The following is a 15,653-nucleotide window of genomic DNA, read 5'->3' on the forward strand; positions in this document are numbered from 1 at the left end:
TGACCCATCACTTCGGCATAGATAGATACATATAAAAAATTCAACGTTTGTTTTTTTTTAAAGTTTCTTAAACCGTTTTGTTGGAGTGCTTACTTGAGTGCTAAAGCCACCTGGTGAGCGGCTCTACAAACTTCAATTTCTTTTTTATTTTTTTCTATGTTTTTTAATCCATGCTCTAGGTTCATGGCAGAGCTATAACACATAAATCAGGACACAACAAGAGAGATGTAGATGGAGTCATCACTGTTGGGAGGACGGTACAACACACAGACAAACATGAGGTGGGAGTGGAGGGGAAGTCACCTCCAGAGGTACTCCTGGGGTTTGGGAGGTGTAAGAGTGAGTCTCACATGGAGAGTGAGAAATTGAATTTTTGATGTAATGCACAACTCTGCTGCCAGAGCAGGGTTTAGGTGGATCAAAACAGAGGAGACAATAGCTTGGGAGAGACACTAAGGAATCAGGGACATCCTGTGGGAGGAAGGATTCAGTTAAACAGATGGTGTCTGGTATATTGGCAGTGGCTTGGATTGAGAGATGTCAGGTTGGAGCAAATGCACTGGATGATTGAGGTCCACACAGTTAGGGAGAGGGGGAGCAGCTGCTGATAGGACATAGGGTTGTGGAACGGATCAACGAGAGGGTGCAGGGCGGGTGGAGACCGGGGGGATTTGAGGAGGGGGTGAAAAGCCAGGTGTGGCAGGGGTGAAGCTGTCAGGGGGAGGAGTGTGGGGTGGGAAGCTGACAGTGGGCAGGACAAGGTTGAAGTTGAGAGGGGGCAGGATGAGGGGGCAGCAGAAAGGGGGGATTGTAGTGATATGGAGGGGTTTAACACCATGAATGTATGTGAAGAGGAAATGTTTATCGTGTGCACACAGCCTTTGCAAAATTGACATCTCAGGATTCCCAGACTGGATAACCTGCGACAGGCTTCATGGGTGGGGTGTGGTAAGAATGTATTTGGTTGAAGGCATGGAGGGAAATTTGGCTGAAAGTGAAAGAAGAGGCTGGATGAGCTAACTGGTTGGAAGTGAGGAGGTTTTGGGAAATAAGCCTCAATGTAAAAGATAAAAGGAAGAGATTTTGATGAAGAAGAGGAATGTATGGGTTGTTCCTGATGGAGCAATAAGCAGAGTACGGCACTTTAAAAGACATTTTGGAAGCTGAATTTTTTTTTTTTAACGTTCTGAAGAAGGTTTGAGGAAGAGAAAGATTTCATTAAGTTTGGGGATGTTGTGGAGAAAGTGTAGGAAAATGAGAGTGGAGTTTCTAAAAAAGAAAAAAAAAATTCTTTCCAATGTTGTTGTTGTGGTTGATGTTGATTTGTTGGTATTTTCCCGAGCATTAATTTAGTTTTTTGTCCGATGAAGAAGGGGAAATATTTTGTCTTAAAATACAAGCTTCCCTGGTGATATCGTGGCTCGGTTTCTCCGTGGGGCCATCCCTAGAGTTAGGAATGCAAAATAAATTAGAGGACTAGAATGAGTAAAGCAACAGGACAAGTGAACTCTGAGTTCAGGAGAGAATTGAAAAATGCTTTCAGTGGCTAAAAAGCAACGAATCCCCACAACATGGCAGGATGGCCGAGAGGGTACGCACACTGGCTCCAAGCTGTCGAGCCTCGGTTCAAATTGTTTCACCTTTTTGTGTGATCCCTTTTCATTTAGAATGTTATTTAATTTCATTAGGAACTTGGAGCGACGTTATCTTCTTTATATTAGTGAATGAGACGTTGTTCCATATTTTCATTTTTGTTACGCAACCCCAGCATCTGACTTTGTGCCAAACTGAATCTGCCAAGTTTTTCCCAGTCAAGTATCTCGACTAATAACTGGGTGATCCTGAATATCTCTGATTTCCCCCACGTCCCCCGTCCCCATCCCACAACCTCCCCGTACTGTCTACCTTCAAGCTTAGTGTCCTTTGCTGATTTGAAGGGCTTACTCTTAACCCCAATGTACAAATAATTGATGCAAGTAATGCATAATATTGGTCCGAGAACTGATCGATGGGGTATCTCACTACATACAGTACATGCCCCCAGTCAGATATTCACCAATTCACAAACAATCTTTGCTTCCCATTGCTCACCAGTTTCCAATCCAGTTTGCCACTCCAACAGCCACTCCACCAGGCTTCATCTTACCCAACAGCCTTCTCTGTTGTACCTCATCAAGAGCTTGTTGAAAGTCGAGATAAACTTCACCCACTGCACTTGCCCATCCACCCAGTCAGAAATTTCCTCTTAAAACTCCAATACATTTGTTTAAACATTACTTCCTCAACCAAATGCATGTTGACAACTTTAATTGACGTGAACTTATTCAAATGGTTCCCTATCCGTTCCTTAATTGAATGATTCTAACACTTTCCCCACGACTGAAGCCTTCTATGTCGGTCAACCGTTCCGATTTTTTTCTCTGGACCCTTTCTTAAATAACCGTGTTACATTTGCGACTGCCCATTCCTCCAGTACTGACCCAAACTCCAATGAGCTGTTAAAGATATTGGCTCACATCACTCTGATCTGCTCTGCCACCTCTCTCACTATTCTTGGATGAATATTATCTGGCTTTATCATCTCTTAGTTTTCCTAGCTGTTTATTTACTCCATCTACCTCCTTGGATCTCCTCCATAAGTCCTTTCTCACCTCTGAGATAGATATTCTTAGCTATATTGGATGTTCTCCTAACTTCCTGTGTAAATGTAGAAGCAAATTATTATTTTTTTTACTAAATCTGCCACCTTATCCACCAATTCCCCTTTGTTATTCTTCAAGGAATCCACATTTTTAGGGTGGTTTGGCTTGGGATGCCTTTCAGCTGTTTGATTAATACCAGGTGGGGTTCACACTGCGTGCCTTCTTTCCAAGTCGGCGAAATGAGTGCCATCATGCAGATATCCTGTGTCGGAGTGGCGACCCGTCCAGGATTGTGCCCAATAGCCAAGGAGACTGCTTAGGCAGCACCAACGCTCTGCACAGAGTTTGGTCCCAATGGATAGAATCCACACTTGTCTTAACCTTTTCTTTACTCGTTATATACTTCAAGAAGGTCTTTCTGCTATGTTCAATGTTTTTGGCTTCATCCTTTTCATATTCTCTTTTGGTTTGCCGAGTTTATGTGAGTCAGACTTGACCGGGCGTAGTGGCGTGCGCCTGTAATCCGGCTACTCGGAGGCTTGGGTTGGAGGATCACTTGATGACGGGAGCTCTGCGCTGGGCCGCGCTATGAGAGGGTGTATGGCAGCCCAGAATCATGGCGAAACCCAATCCTTATCCCTGTGTCATAAGAGGAGACCAGGGTTGCGTCAGGAATGGCATCCGGCGTAAAACCTATGCCAAATCAGCATGCGGATCATAACAGATGATCCGCTGTGGCGACCCCTAACGGGAGCAGCCGAAAGACGAACAACATGCGAGTCAGACTTGAGTCCTGCTATTTTGATCTTGATGCATTCATACCGCGGTGTTTCTACATCTACCTTTACACCTCACTGGAATATACCTACTCCACAATTTGCACATATGCTCCTTGAATGTTTCCCATGTGTCTGCAAATAGCCCATATGTTAGCTTTTCCCAATCTAGAGCACCTAACTCTCTTCTCATACCTTCAAAGTTTTACTTCATGAAATCTAACAACTTGAAGTTTCTTTAAAATATCCAATCATCATTTTTAGCAACAGTTTTCATGGCGCAACAATTACATTGTAACCTCAAAGTGGTTGAAGGCCTTCAAGAAGTTCTAGTATGAAGTTAATTATTTTGTAATTAGCTCTATGTCACGCAGGTAAAAGGATTGGAATGCAGCCTGTATGGAACGATTATACCTCCTGATGCCAATTATAATCTGTGAATGCAATTCCTTCTCATGAGCTATCACGAGCATTTTTCCTTCCACACGATTCCCACATTTTATTGAGTGTTACCTTCCCCATTGTTGTGTATACCTTTTATTGTACCAGCTTTATTCCCTGACCAACTCTTGTTTAAAAAAATAATAATAATAACGCTCTATAATGTACATTGTGTTTGACTGGTGGGATTCGTTAAAAATAATTTGTTTGATCCCCATTTGTCACATTGATTTTTTTTTCACAGGTCGGCCAGGAAGTAAAGTTAAAGTAATCTGATGGATCAAATGCTTTAGCTACTTTAGCATTGACATGATCCTTCTACAAACTCAAAGATGGATGGACACGCAAAATCTCAAATGAGAGATTATAGCCATCTGTCGAGTTTTCAACACGGCCTGGCACCCACCTTTACTTTTGGCCAAAAATGCTCAGCCAAATATTCCTTGTTCTCGTGTCGCACACAAAATTTGTAGTCTTCCTCCAGACAGGGGCACTCAGTGAGTGCATCAGCATTTCCCTGTGATTTACCAGCCCTATGTTCCACATTAAAATGTGAAACCCACTGGGAATCATGGTCTCTGTGTGCAGGTTTGCTTGCCTGGGTACATTTTCACTTTGTCTTGTCACTTTGCGATGTATTCCGTTTTCACTCTAACAATCTCGTTTGATGGCAATGGTCACTGAAGTATATTCAGTGCAGGTGCATGTTGTGATGGATCACGAGTTCAGATGGTGTCTTCTTTGTCGTGTTTGCGGTTGATCTGGATGTGCGGAGTAGGATATTAATGTATTGTTCATACGTCTTCCCCTCTGAAACACTCACTCTCAGGTTGTCCTTGATCACACTTTTGAAGCGTTCAACACCACCATTTGACTGTTGGTTGTTGCACGATGTGAGATGGTGGTTTATTCCCGAGCTTGCGAGGATTTTGTGAAACTTACTGGAAAACGAACTGCAGACCATTATCTGTAGTGACAGTATCAGGCAATCCCCACTTTGCAACAGTATGTCTAAGATGCGAGTGACCGAAGTTGTAGTTACACAGCTAGTGGCTGCTATTTCAGGCCATTTGCTGTGAATGTCCTAAACGACAACCAACAATTGTTGGTTGATCGAGGCTGCTTGCTACTATCCAAAAGTTTATGATGTAGTTCTCCAGCAACCAATGCAAAAGCATGCACTGCATCCCCGTGTAGTCACCTTCAGTGTACTAAAGCAATCTTGGGTCATGGATAAGCTAAACAAGAAGCTAAACAGCAGGTTCAAAATGACAGATGAACAAAGGAGAACAGAGAGATAAATGTATCACATGAGTGAATGAGTCACTTAGAGGAAAGGGGTGAGAGTGGATCAGAGACGGTCAAGGAAAGCAGGAGTGGGAATGGCAGAAAATATGTAATGTGAAGATGGGAAATACTATTTACAGAAATGAGGGAAGGGCATACAATAAAATACACTGAGTCAGTTCCATAGACAAAAGAATAAGATGGATGAAGGAAGAGGAGGAGACCATTCAGCTTAGAATTGGGGAGGGTAACCAGTTGAGTTTCTGGAAGAACGTGTGTGACTTGGACTGACTGAGAGATGATGGAGGGAGGAGAGGGTGGGAGAAGTGAGGCGAGAAGAGAGGCAAGAGAAAACAAAACACGAAGAATCTGCTTACGATGGGGATGAAGCAAAACTGATGACTGTGCCTGCTGGCAAGATAGCCAATGTGATCGAGAGAACCTAGAACTTCGTGTACTCCAAGGGTGCAGCTGTTGGCATGTCCATGTGTGCAACATCAGTGCTACAAGAGCACAAGCATGACACTGTGGGTCGTTAGGGGACCTGGCTATAAAAATAAAAAACCAATGTCACCCACAGGGTGACCTGTATCTTGCCAAAAGGTGACCACGTGTGACTTCTTTAAGGTCACACTGAGGTGAACAGAGCTGCTATCCACCAGGAGTGACTCCTTGAGGAATATCTGCCGACGAGAGATTCCGATGAGAATCGTTCTACAGAGCAACCATGAAAAATATGCTTTTGCCTCATAACGTCACCAAATGATGTCATAATGTCTCAAGCTTGACATATCTAGAAATCACTCATCGAGGTGTTCAATTTGAGGTACTACACGATATGGTTCCTAAAACTTGAAAATTTGACCTTGGGGTCAAATATGTTTGACCTTAGGCGCTAACCATGAAGGTCAAGGCCAATCGCCACCAAAAATTAATCAGCTGAGCGCCAGACCATGAACTATATTCCCTTGAAGTTTGAAGACGATCCGATCAAAATTACTCAAAAAATAAGGGTTTCGTCGACTCCTCTGATTTGCGACAAAGTGACCTTGACCTTTGACCTTGACCTTCAAAATTTTGTGCACTGAAAGGGACCTCTATAGGCCTCTGATATGCGAAGTTACAAAAATTTCCAATGATAACTGTGCTCTGCAGAATTTTTTATTCGTGATTACAGACAAACAAACAAACAAACAAAAAAAAACATACAAGCTGACTAACATATCTTGCAAAACTTCGTTTTGGCAAGATAAAAAGGCAGGATTGTTCGCATGCCAGTGAGACACAGAAAACCCATGGAGAGTGCATGCATGAGCAACCAAGGGAAAGACTACAGTGAAGAGCCACAAGAGACCCAGGGAGATTTTATCGTGAATGGATGCAGGGAGACAAAGAGAGGAACCATGGCGAGTGCACACAAGAGAAAGCTAAGGAGAAAACCTTCCAGGTTGGCCTAATACATTAACATAATTCGAGTCATTGGAAAAATGGAATTACTTTGCCCACATAATTGCTTTGCTCATTGCAATTCCTCTGATGATTGACCAAGTTACCAAAATCTGTAAAAGTTACTGATTTATTTTATTTATTTATTTGAACTGAGAATGGAATAAGTTATTCAGATAGTTGCAGTGGACTGTAAAAGTATTCACACACTTCCAATAATGCCACATTTAGATGAATTACGAATTATGTAGAAACAATTTTTCCAAATGAACGTTTTTATTCATAACTAGAGAGATCAAACGAAACACTGTGATAGTTGAAGGAGGTTACATGTCAGGAATACCTGCAACAAATTGTACAAATCAAAATTCACTGGTGGTAGCAGTATTCAGCCCCTTCGGTCAGTACTTGGTGGAAGCACCTTTTGAATGTAACGCTTTGAATTTAGAGCAAAAACTTCAATTTTTGTCTCGTCTCACCACAAAACTTTTCTCCACATGCTTGCAGTATCATTAAGATGCCTTTTTCGAAACTCCATATGAGCTTTTCCATGTGTTTTTCAGTAATGGCTTCTTTCTTTCCACCTGTCAATGGTGGCCAGATTTTTGAAGGGAATGGGATATCGTTGATTGATGAACACTGACCCCCCATCTCAGACATAGAGCCTTGCAGACCCTTCAGTCATTGTTGGATTTACAGTGACATCCCAAATTGGTTTCCTTTTTGCCCGGCTGCTGAATTTGGATGGGCGACCTCAGCTGGGTAGAGTCTGGATGGTATGATATGTCTTCCACTTCTTAATGATGGATTTCACCGTTCTCAAAGGGATAATGAGTAACTTTGAAATCTTCTTATAATCCTTTCCTGAACAGTGCTTCTCCACCACTTTATGTCTGACTTCTTTGGAAAGCTCCTTGGTCTTCATGTTTGCCTTGTTGGTTGACCAAGTGAGTTGCACTTTAATAATCTCAGGTAGCATCAAAATGGGAAAACTGTGGATGGGGGGGGGGTGGTGAATATTTTTATCAGCCATTGTAACATGAAGACTGCTGGAACTGGATGTAGTTGGCCAAATATGGTTTCAGCCAACTGGCTGCCAAAAGGAGTGGCAAGCAGGTAAATGAGAATTAGACTGAGTTTTGCAATTGTGTTTGTGTAAGTGTCTCTATCATCTGTCTGTCCAGTTTACCATTTGAGCTTTTGTCATCAAATTTTCAACAAACCTTTATTATGAGAAAATGGAGAACATGAATTAACAATTGGGTCAAAATGTCAAAGGGCAAAGTCACAGTAATTACAAATATCTCTTTTTAGCACATCAGCATGGGAGGCCATGTTTTGTAATCCTTATTTTGTGCCCTTGCATTTTAAGATGCTTTCTAGTTTATCATTTGGGATTTGGCCATCAAATTTTCAACAAACCTTTATTCTAAGAATATTTTCTTCTTCTTCTTCTTTCGGCTGCTCCCGTTAGGGGTCGCCACAGCGGATCATCCGTATGATCCGCATTGTGATTTGGCACATGTTTTACGCCGGATGCCCTTCCTGACGCAACCCTGGTCGCCTCTTATGACACAGGGATATGGTACACCTATTTTAACCGGGGTATACACCGGCCCAGTATACTGGTACTCATTTCGCCGACCTCAGAAAGATGACAGGCTGAGTCAACCCCCTGGTGTATTAATTCAGTGGCTCAACGGGGTTTGAACTCAGGACCTTTTGGATCCCAAGCCGCTGCCCTAACCACTGCGCCAACACCAGGATTCTTTATTCTAAGAATATGTGGAACACTAATTGATAAAAATTTACATGTTTTTTGGCTGTTGTTTTCGTCAAGCTTAGTTTTAATACAAAGCAGACTTGGGTGGACTTTGAATTTTGGGTTGTTTTTTAGTTTGTGTTTCTTTTTTACCTTGTGATCTTGAAGCAAAAAGCGGGGTTAAGTGATCGGTCATGTCCGTACGTGCGTACTGACATGTCTGTATTTTTAAAATTCATTTTCTCAGCAACCAATCGTCTGATTTACACTAAATTTTCCAAATAGGTGCGCCTCCCTACTTTAGGAAACCTCTATACAGTACCTCCAAACCTCTATATTTCTGAAACCACTCCATGGAAAAATTGAAACATGGCTGATTGTCAAGTACTCCCCATGTGGAAGAACATATGTTGATGATGTTGTCATTGGTGCTTTCCTTATGACGTCATAATTTGATAAGTGCAATGCTTGATCCGGTCAGTATGAAAATAAATGTGTCTGCAATTGTTGAAACTGCTCACCGAGCAATGCAAAACTTTAACTAATTCCTCAACTACCCATGGGACATATAGTTTTATAAAAGTGACATCATCGGTCACTGGTCTGGCACCATATTGGATCAAAAAACAAACAACCTTTCAAAAAACACCAAGTCCATCTCAAGACTGCACAGGGTAAGTATTCTATGAATACCATCTACTTTGGTGTGTGTACTTAGTTTAACACAAACCAATCTTGGCCTTGTTTTGTGCATTCTTGCTTTTCTCAGTGTAAAGCTATGATGTCAATTTTTGTTGTTGTTATATTAATTTTTGTTGCTTTTGAAGATCGTACAACAAAGATATGAGCAGTAATTCATTTTAAACAGACGTGTACTTTTTTTCATGGCATGTTGTGACCATCTGATGTTTGTTTTCTGTTTGAAAATGTTTAATAGGCTGTAAAGATTAAGGTTAGTTGAACTGAAGCCATTGGTTCTGCCTCGTGTTTCTGCTGACATCTTGCCATGCTGTTTGCTTGCTCGGCGTGTGGCCATGCTTCTGATCTGGTGCTTTGTATGCATGCACCTCAGGAATTGTTTGTTTCAAACGGCATTCTTTTACTTGGCATTAGCTCTCCACAGTAGATAGCCCACTGAGATATTGAGTTAAACCTAAGCATGCTTCAGAATCAGGCAACTGCTCATCTGCTTTGTAATCTGCTAATGTAGCTCGTCTGATACTGCCAAACAAAGCTTGAAGAATATTCACCATGAAAAAGATACAGTATTGTACACCGCTCCTTCCCAATTCCATATCCAGGCAATGCATGATGACATTGCCGGTGACGAAGGAAGGGAAGTACTCAGTTTTTACTCCGTTTGTTTTCTTTCTTTCTTTCTTTCTTTCTTGTTTGTCCAGGCGATATCTCAGCCATTCTTTGAGCGAGAAAGCTGAAATTTGGGGACAAAAGTGAAGATGTGCTTTGGCAAAAAGGTTATTATTTTATTTTTTGATTAATGAATTAATTGATAAATTACTTAATAATTATAGATTTATTAATTCCTTATTTATTTTCTTTCTCATCTGGGCAATATCTCAGGCACCTCTTGAGCTCAGAAACTAATATTTGGACACAACATTGACCAAGTGATTTGGCGAAAAAGAGTATTTTTGGTTTATTGATTCATTAATTAATCGATTAATTATTCATTTTTCGATAAATTACTTAATTTTCAAAAAGTTACAGATTCGGATGAAACGGTGGTAGTTTTGGTATATTATTAGCCAAATGATTAAGAAATTCATTAATTTTACGATTATTATTTATTATTTAAATTTCACAATTAATAAATTATTTGTTTTCTTTATTTTTTTTGTTGTACACCCCTCCTTCCCAATTCCATATCTAGTCGATGCATGATGTCATCACCAGGTACCGAAGGAAGGGAGTACTCAGTTTTTACTGCATTTGTTTGTTTTCTCGGTTGTTGTGCACCTCTCCCTCCTAATTCCATCTGCATGTGCTGCACCGCGGCATTGCCGGGCGCCGAAGGCATCCCGGTTGTCTTGCATGCTGGAGGGTATGTTATTTATTTATTTATTTATTTATTTAGCATGGGGGTGGTGTACTCCGAATGTACCTGTATTTGTTTGTACTTTTTTTCTGCAATGAATACGTTTTCCAAAACAGCTAATAGAAAGACAAAAATCTAAAATCATCCTGATTGACATTGTATCTGGGATAAATGCAGGTCATTTCATATCTCAAACATGTAGGATGCAAAAGGCAAGTATGTGGCAGGCAAGTATGTGGATGTGAAGTATGTGGATCTTCACTATCCTTCAATTGTTTTGAAGTTATTAAATAGTGAAGTAGACAACCTCTAATCCAGTTCAACCCCCTCATCAGTTTTCTTCTTCAAAGCAAGACTCTTGATGCATTCAGTCAAAGCTTCTGTCCTATTGAGCTGCAATATTCAAAGTATTAATGTGATTTTATCAGCATTCTTTTTACATTGGTTCATCCATATTGGTAAGAAATTAAATGGATCCATACTTGATTGAAATGACTCTGAGGTTATTCCAAGCTATGCATGCCATTGCTCGTGCAGTGGGACATCCTTCTTTACTTGGGTTATTTTACTTCCTTTTTGTAGAAATTTTCACAAGGAAGTAAATGCTGGGCTGGCAGGATGGACAAGTGGTATGCACACCCACCTCTAAGTTGTCAGCCTGAGTTCGACTTCGGACCCAAATATAACTGTCATCCTGATGTTTCACAGGCAGAGTGATTCATCAATGTGTGTGCTGTCCCTTGTTAAACTGGGCATCCCATCTGCTGGCATTTGTTAGTGGATGTTAAAGAACCATGTCCTTTGCGAAAATTTGGTGAGCTGTCGTCAGTACCCTGGCCAAATTCCAGCCTAACTACTTAGTCAAGCATCAGGCCTGGCCAGCCAGTTTATGAAAGACTTGGGACAAAAACTTCCCCCGGCCACACCCACAAGGACTTGGGAATAATTGTGCAGTCAAAGAAGAAGAAGAAGAAGAAGAAGAAGAAGAAGAAGAAGAAGAAGAAGAAGTATTTTATATTAAAAAAGTTATTTGTGTAAGTCGGTGGTTTTTCTGGAATTCTCAATATTTTTAACCAGGAATGGGGAAAGACAGGAAATGTTTGATGAGGTTTGGACCTTTCACCCCTCCTATGAGAACATGACAGACTCATCAGGATATTTGTCTAGACTCCAGATGAACAATTTCACATGCAAGGGCTGCTTTATTAAAGTAGATATATATGCAGATCTACAAACACCGGGCGTAGTGGCGTGCGCCTGTAATCCGGCTACTCGGAGGCTTGGGTTGGAGGATTGCTTGAAGACGGGAGCTCTGCACTGGGCCGCGCAATGAGAGGGTGTAGGGCAGCCCGGAATCATGGCGAAACCCAATCCTTATCCCTGTGTCGTAAGAGGCGACCAGGGTTGCGTCAGGAAGGGCATCCGGCGTAAAACCTGTGCCAAATCAGTATGCGGATCATAACGGATGATCCGCTGTGGTGACCCCTAATGGGAGCAGCCGAAAGACAAACAACAACATATATGCAGATCTACAAACACCGGGCGTAGTGGCGTGCGCCTGTAATCCAGCTACTCGGAGGCTTGGGTTGGAGGATGGGAGCGCTGCGCTGGGCCGTGCTGAGAGGGTGTAGGGCAGCCTGGAATCATGACGAAACCCAATCCTTATCCCTGTGTCGTAAGAGGCGACCAGGGTTGCATCAGGAAGGGCATCCGGCGTAAAACCTGTGCCAAATCAGTATGCGGATCATAACGGATGATCCACTGTGGCGACCCCTAACGGGAGCAGCCGAAAGAAGAACAACATATGCAGTTCTACAAACACATGTATATATTACACTCTTATACTTTTGGGGGTCCAAATTGCACCATATTTGCAGTGACCCATCAAACACACTGATGAAGGCACTACTAGTTAAAATTTAGGTTGACTTAACAACTTTATCTTTAACTTGTAGTGCATTGTAAGTAGGAGAATGGGGCTTCTGGGATACCCCAAAATTTACATTGAAGTGAATGGAAGAAAAGCGAAAATCATTTTCACTGACAGCCCAAATTCCCAAAATTTCTTCCTATTTCTCTCTCTTCCAACTAAACCAAAACACAAATATCAAATCCTCTCATATCATTTTGAGATTGTCGTAGATTGTTTTTCCATTGATTTGTTGACATCCATCAAAGTTTTCTGTCCATTCAAATATATTTATTTCTTTCACATCCTTTAATTCATTTGCAATTAAATTTATTTGTTGAAAAGCTTTATCTACTTTTGTTTTAATTATTTCTCACATTCATTATGATTTCCATTTAAACACCAAGGCTGTGATTTTCTCCACTCTTTGGTTTGGTATTGCTTGGTTCTATAATTTATATGCCAGTTTAGAAAGGCAGCTCTAGCCCGATAAAACCCCCCAACCAAATTTTTATGATGTATATCTTATCACTTTTACTTGTACTATGTTGTGTGTATATTAACTCTTATACTTATCCTTTAAATATAATATCCAGAAGGAAAGGTGTCATTTCCTTTTTCTAAAATAAACCTCTTATCATCAGAAGCCTTTTTTTACCTCCTCTGTATATAATTGATGTTTATAACTTCTTATTGTATTTATTTTTCTAAACTCTTCTTTCTTAAAGGCTAAATAGTTATAATAAGCTTCAAAATTTATTGGGTCTTGATTTCATTTTTCCTTACTCCCTTTAACTTTTTATCACTCTTTTCAATCTCATTATCAATATATTTATAAGCATAAGCGTTTGCTCTCAATCCCACAAATTCACTCATTATATTTCCACACAATTCATCTTTAAACTTCCAATAACCTTTTTATTCTTTGTCGAGAATAGTTTGTTATTTGATTTATAATTGCTTGCATCATAAATATCAACATCCTCAGACATATCCTTATAAATATCTTCTGTATTGATTTTCAAAATGTATGTCTGTATTCATATAAAGTAGATTAACCCTTCCGCATATTTCTTCTTAAAGTTGTTGTAGAAGGAGTTATACATTAACAACTTTGACAAGTCAAGAATTGATGTTCCTGAATAAATCGGTTTATCCATTTCAGTGCTCTATTTATTCATACAAATAGCACAAAAGTTCTCTGAAAACATCTCCATTGAAAAAAATATTGAAAACTTGGTTTATTAATTTATTTGGATGCTTGTTTCCAAGATCTCGCAAGTCTGATGTTTTGTCTATTCCTATCATTTTCGATAGTCTTCCAAACACATTATTTTTTGATTTATTGGATTCACTATATACGAGATATCCCTTATTGTGGGGTTTTCCGTGTGTGTGTGTGTGTGTGTGTGTGTGTGTGTGTGTGTGTGTGTGTGTGTGTGTGTGTGTGTGTGTGTGTGTGTGTGTGTGTGTGTGTGTGTGTGTGTGTGTGTGTGTGTGTGTGTCTGCAACGCGAGGCTCCACAGCATGAACCAGCAAACCGATTTCGATGAAACTTTGCCAACAGGTGGAATATATACTGGGAATGTGCGCATTTGAATTTCGTTGCCTAGCAACCACCTGTTGCTGTGCAGCAGCCGAAAAACCGCGTACAGTATTTTCAATACTTGTCCTTCAGTTTTGAATGTAGAGAAACGACACTTCGGAATTAAACACTTCGAGATATTTAGAAAATTTTACTTGAGCCGATTTTTGATTAACATTTTATTTTTCAAATGGTCGTCCTTCAAATCGGGTGTCTATTTACCGTCATTTAAGGTGTGTATACAGTGTTTGTAAGGAACTACACCGTCGTTCCCCCTTCGATCTCTCCTCGATCCAAATGTTGTTGACCAAAGTGAAAAGGATCCAAAATAAATGGAATTGCCGGCATTTCTGTCTTTGTAGATTTCTAATAATATGTATATTTATTTACCGAAAACGATTCCACGACCCACACACCAAATTCAATTATTTATTTATTTATCGAAAACGATTCCACGACCCACACACCACCTTCAATTATTTATTTATTTACCGAAAACAATTCCACGATCCACACACCGCCTTTAGTTATTTATTTTTTTACTGAAAACGATTCCACCACCCACACACCACCTCCAATTATCTATTTATTTACTGAAAACAATTCCACGATCCACACACCACCTCCAATTATTTATTTATTTACCGAAAACTATTCCACGATCCACACGCCACCCTCAATTATTTATTTATTTACCAAAAATGATTCCACGATCCACAAACCACCTTTAATTATTTATTTATTTATTTACTGAAAACGATTCCCCACCCACACACCACCTCCAATTATTTATTTATTTACTGAAAACGATTCCACCACCCACACACCACCTCCAATTATTTATTTATTTACTGAAAACGATTCCACCACCCACACACCACCTCCAATTATTTATTTATTTACTGAAAACGATTCCACCACCCACACACCACCTCAAATTATTTATTTATTTACTGAAAACAATTCCACGATCCACACACCACCATCAATTATTTATTTATTGACTGAAAACGATTCCGCGATCCACACACCACCTTTAATTATTTATTTATTTACTGAAAACGATTCCCCACCCACACACCACCTCAAATTATTTATTTATTTACTGAAAACGGTTCCACAATCCACACACCACCTTTATTTATTTAATTATTTATTTACTGAAAACGATTCCCCACCCACACACCACCTCCAATTATTTATTTATTTACTGAAAACAATTCCACGATCCACACACCACCTTCAATTATTTATTTATTCACTGAAAACAATTCCACGATCCACACACCACCTCCAATTTTTATTTATTTACTGAAAACAATTCCCCACCAACACACCACCTTCAGTTATTTATTTATTTCCCGAAAACAATTCCACGATCCACACACCACCTTTAATTATTTATTTATTTACTGAAAACGATTCCACGATCCACACACCACCTCCAGTTATTTATTTATTTGCTGAAAACGATTCCACGACCCAAACACCACCTCCAATTATTTATTTATTTACTTACCGAAAACAATTCCACGATCCACACACCACCTTCAATTATTAACTGAAAACGATTCCACGATCCACACACAACCTCCAATTATTTATGTATTTACCGAAAATGATTCCCCACCCACACACCACCTCCAATTATTTATTTATTTACCGAAAACGATCAAGACCCACACACCACCTCCAATTATTTATTTATTTATTTACCGAAAACGATCAAGACCCACACACCACCTCCAA

The 15,653-nt window shown here is 40.1% G+C and overlaps 1 protein-coding gene and 1 pseudogene across 2 annotated transcripts in view; both read left to right on the plus strand.

Moving 5' to 3' along the window:
• Positions 1 to 15,653, plus strand: part of DGKZ (diacylglycerol kinase zeta) — a 746,996-nt gene that overhangs the window by 58,542 nt on the left and 672,801 nt on the right. The gene's annotated exons all lie outside the window — the stretch shown is intronic.
• LOC147024378 (signal recognition particle RNA) lies at positions 11,647 to 11,787 on the plus strand (annotated as a pseudogene).

Source organism: Eptatretus burgeri, chromosome 6 (assembly GCF_056783735.1).
Source record: "Eptatretus burgeri isolate ZD-2024b chromosome 6, Ebu_testis_v1, whole genome shotgun sequence".
Lineage (NCBI taxonomy): Eukaryota > Metazoa > Chordata > Myxini > Myxiniformes > Myxinidae > Eptatretus > Eptatretus burgeri.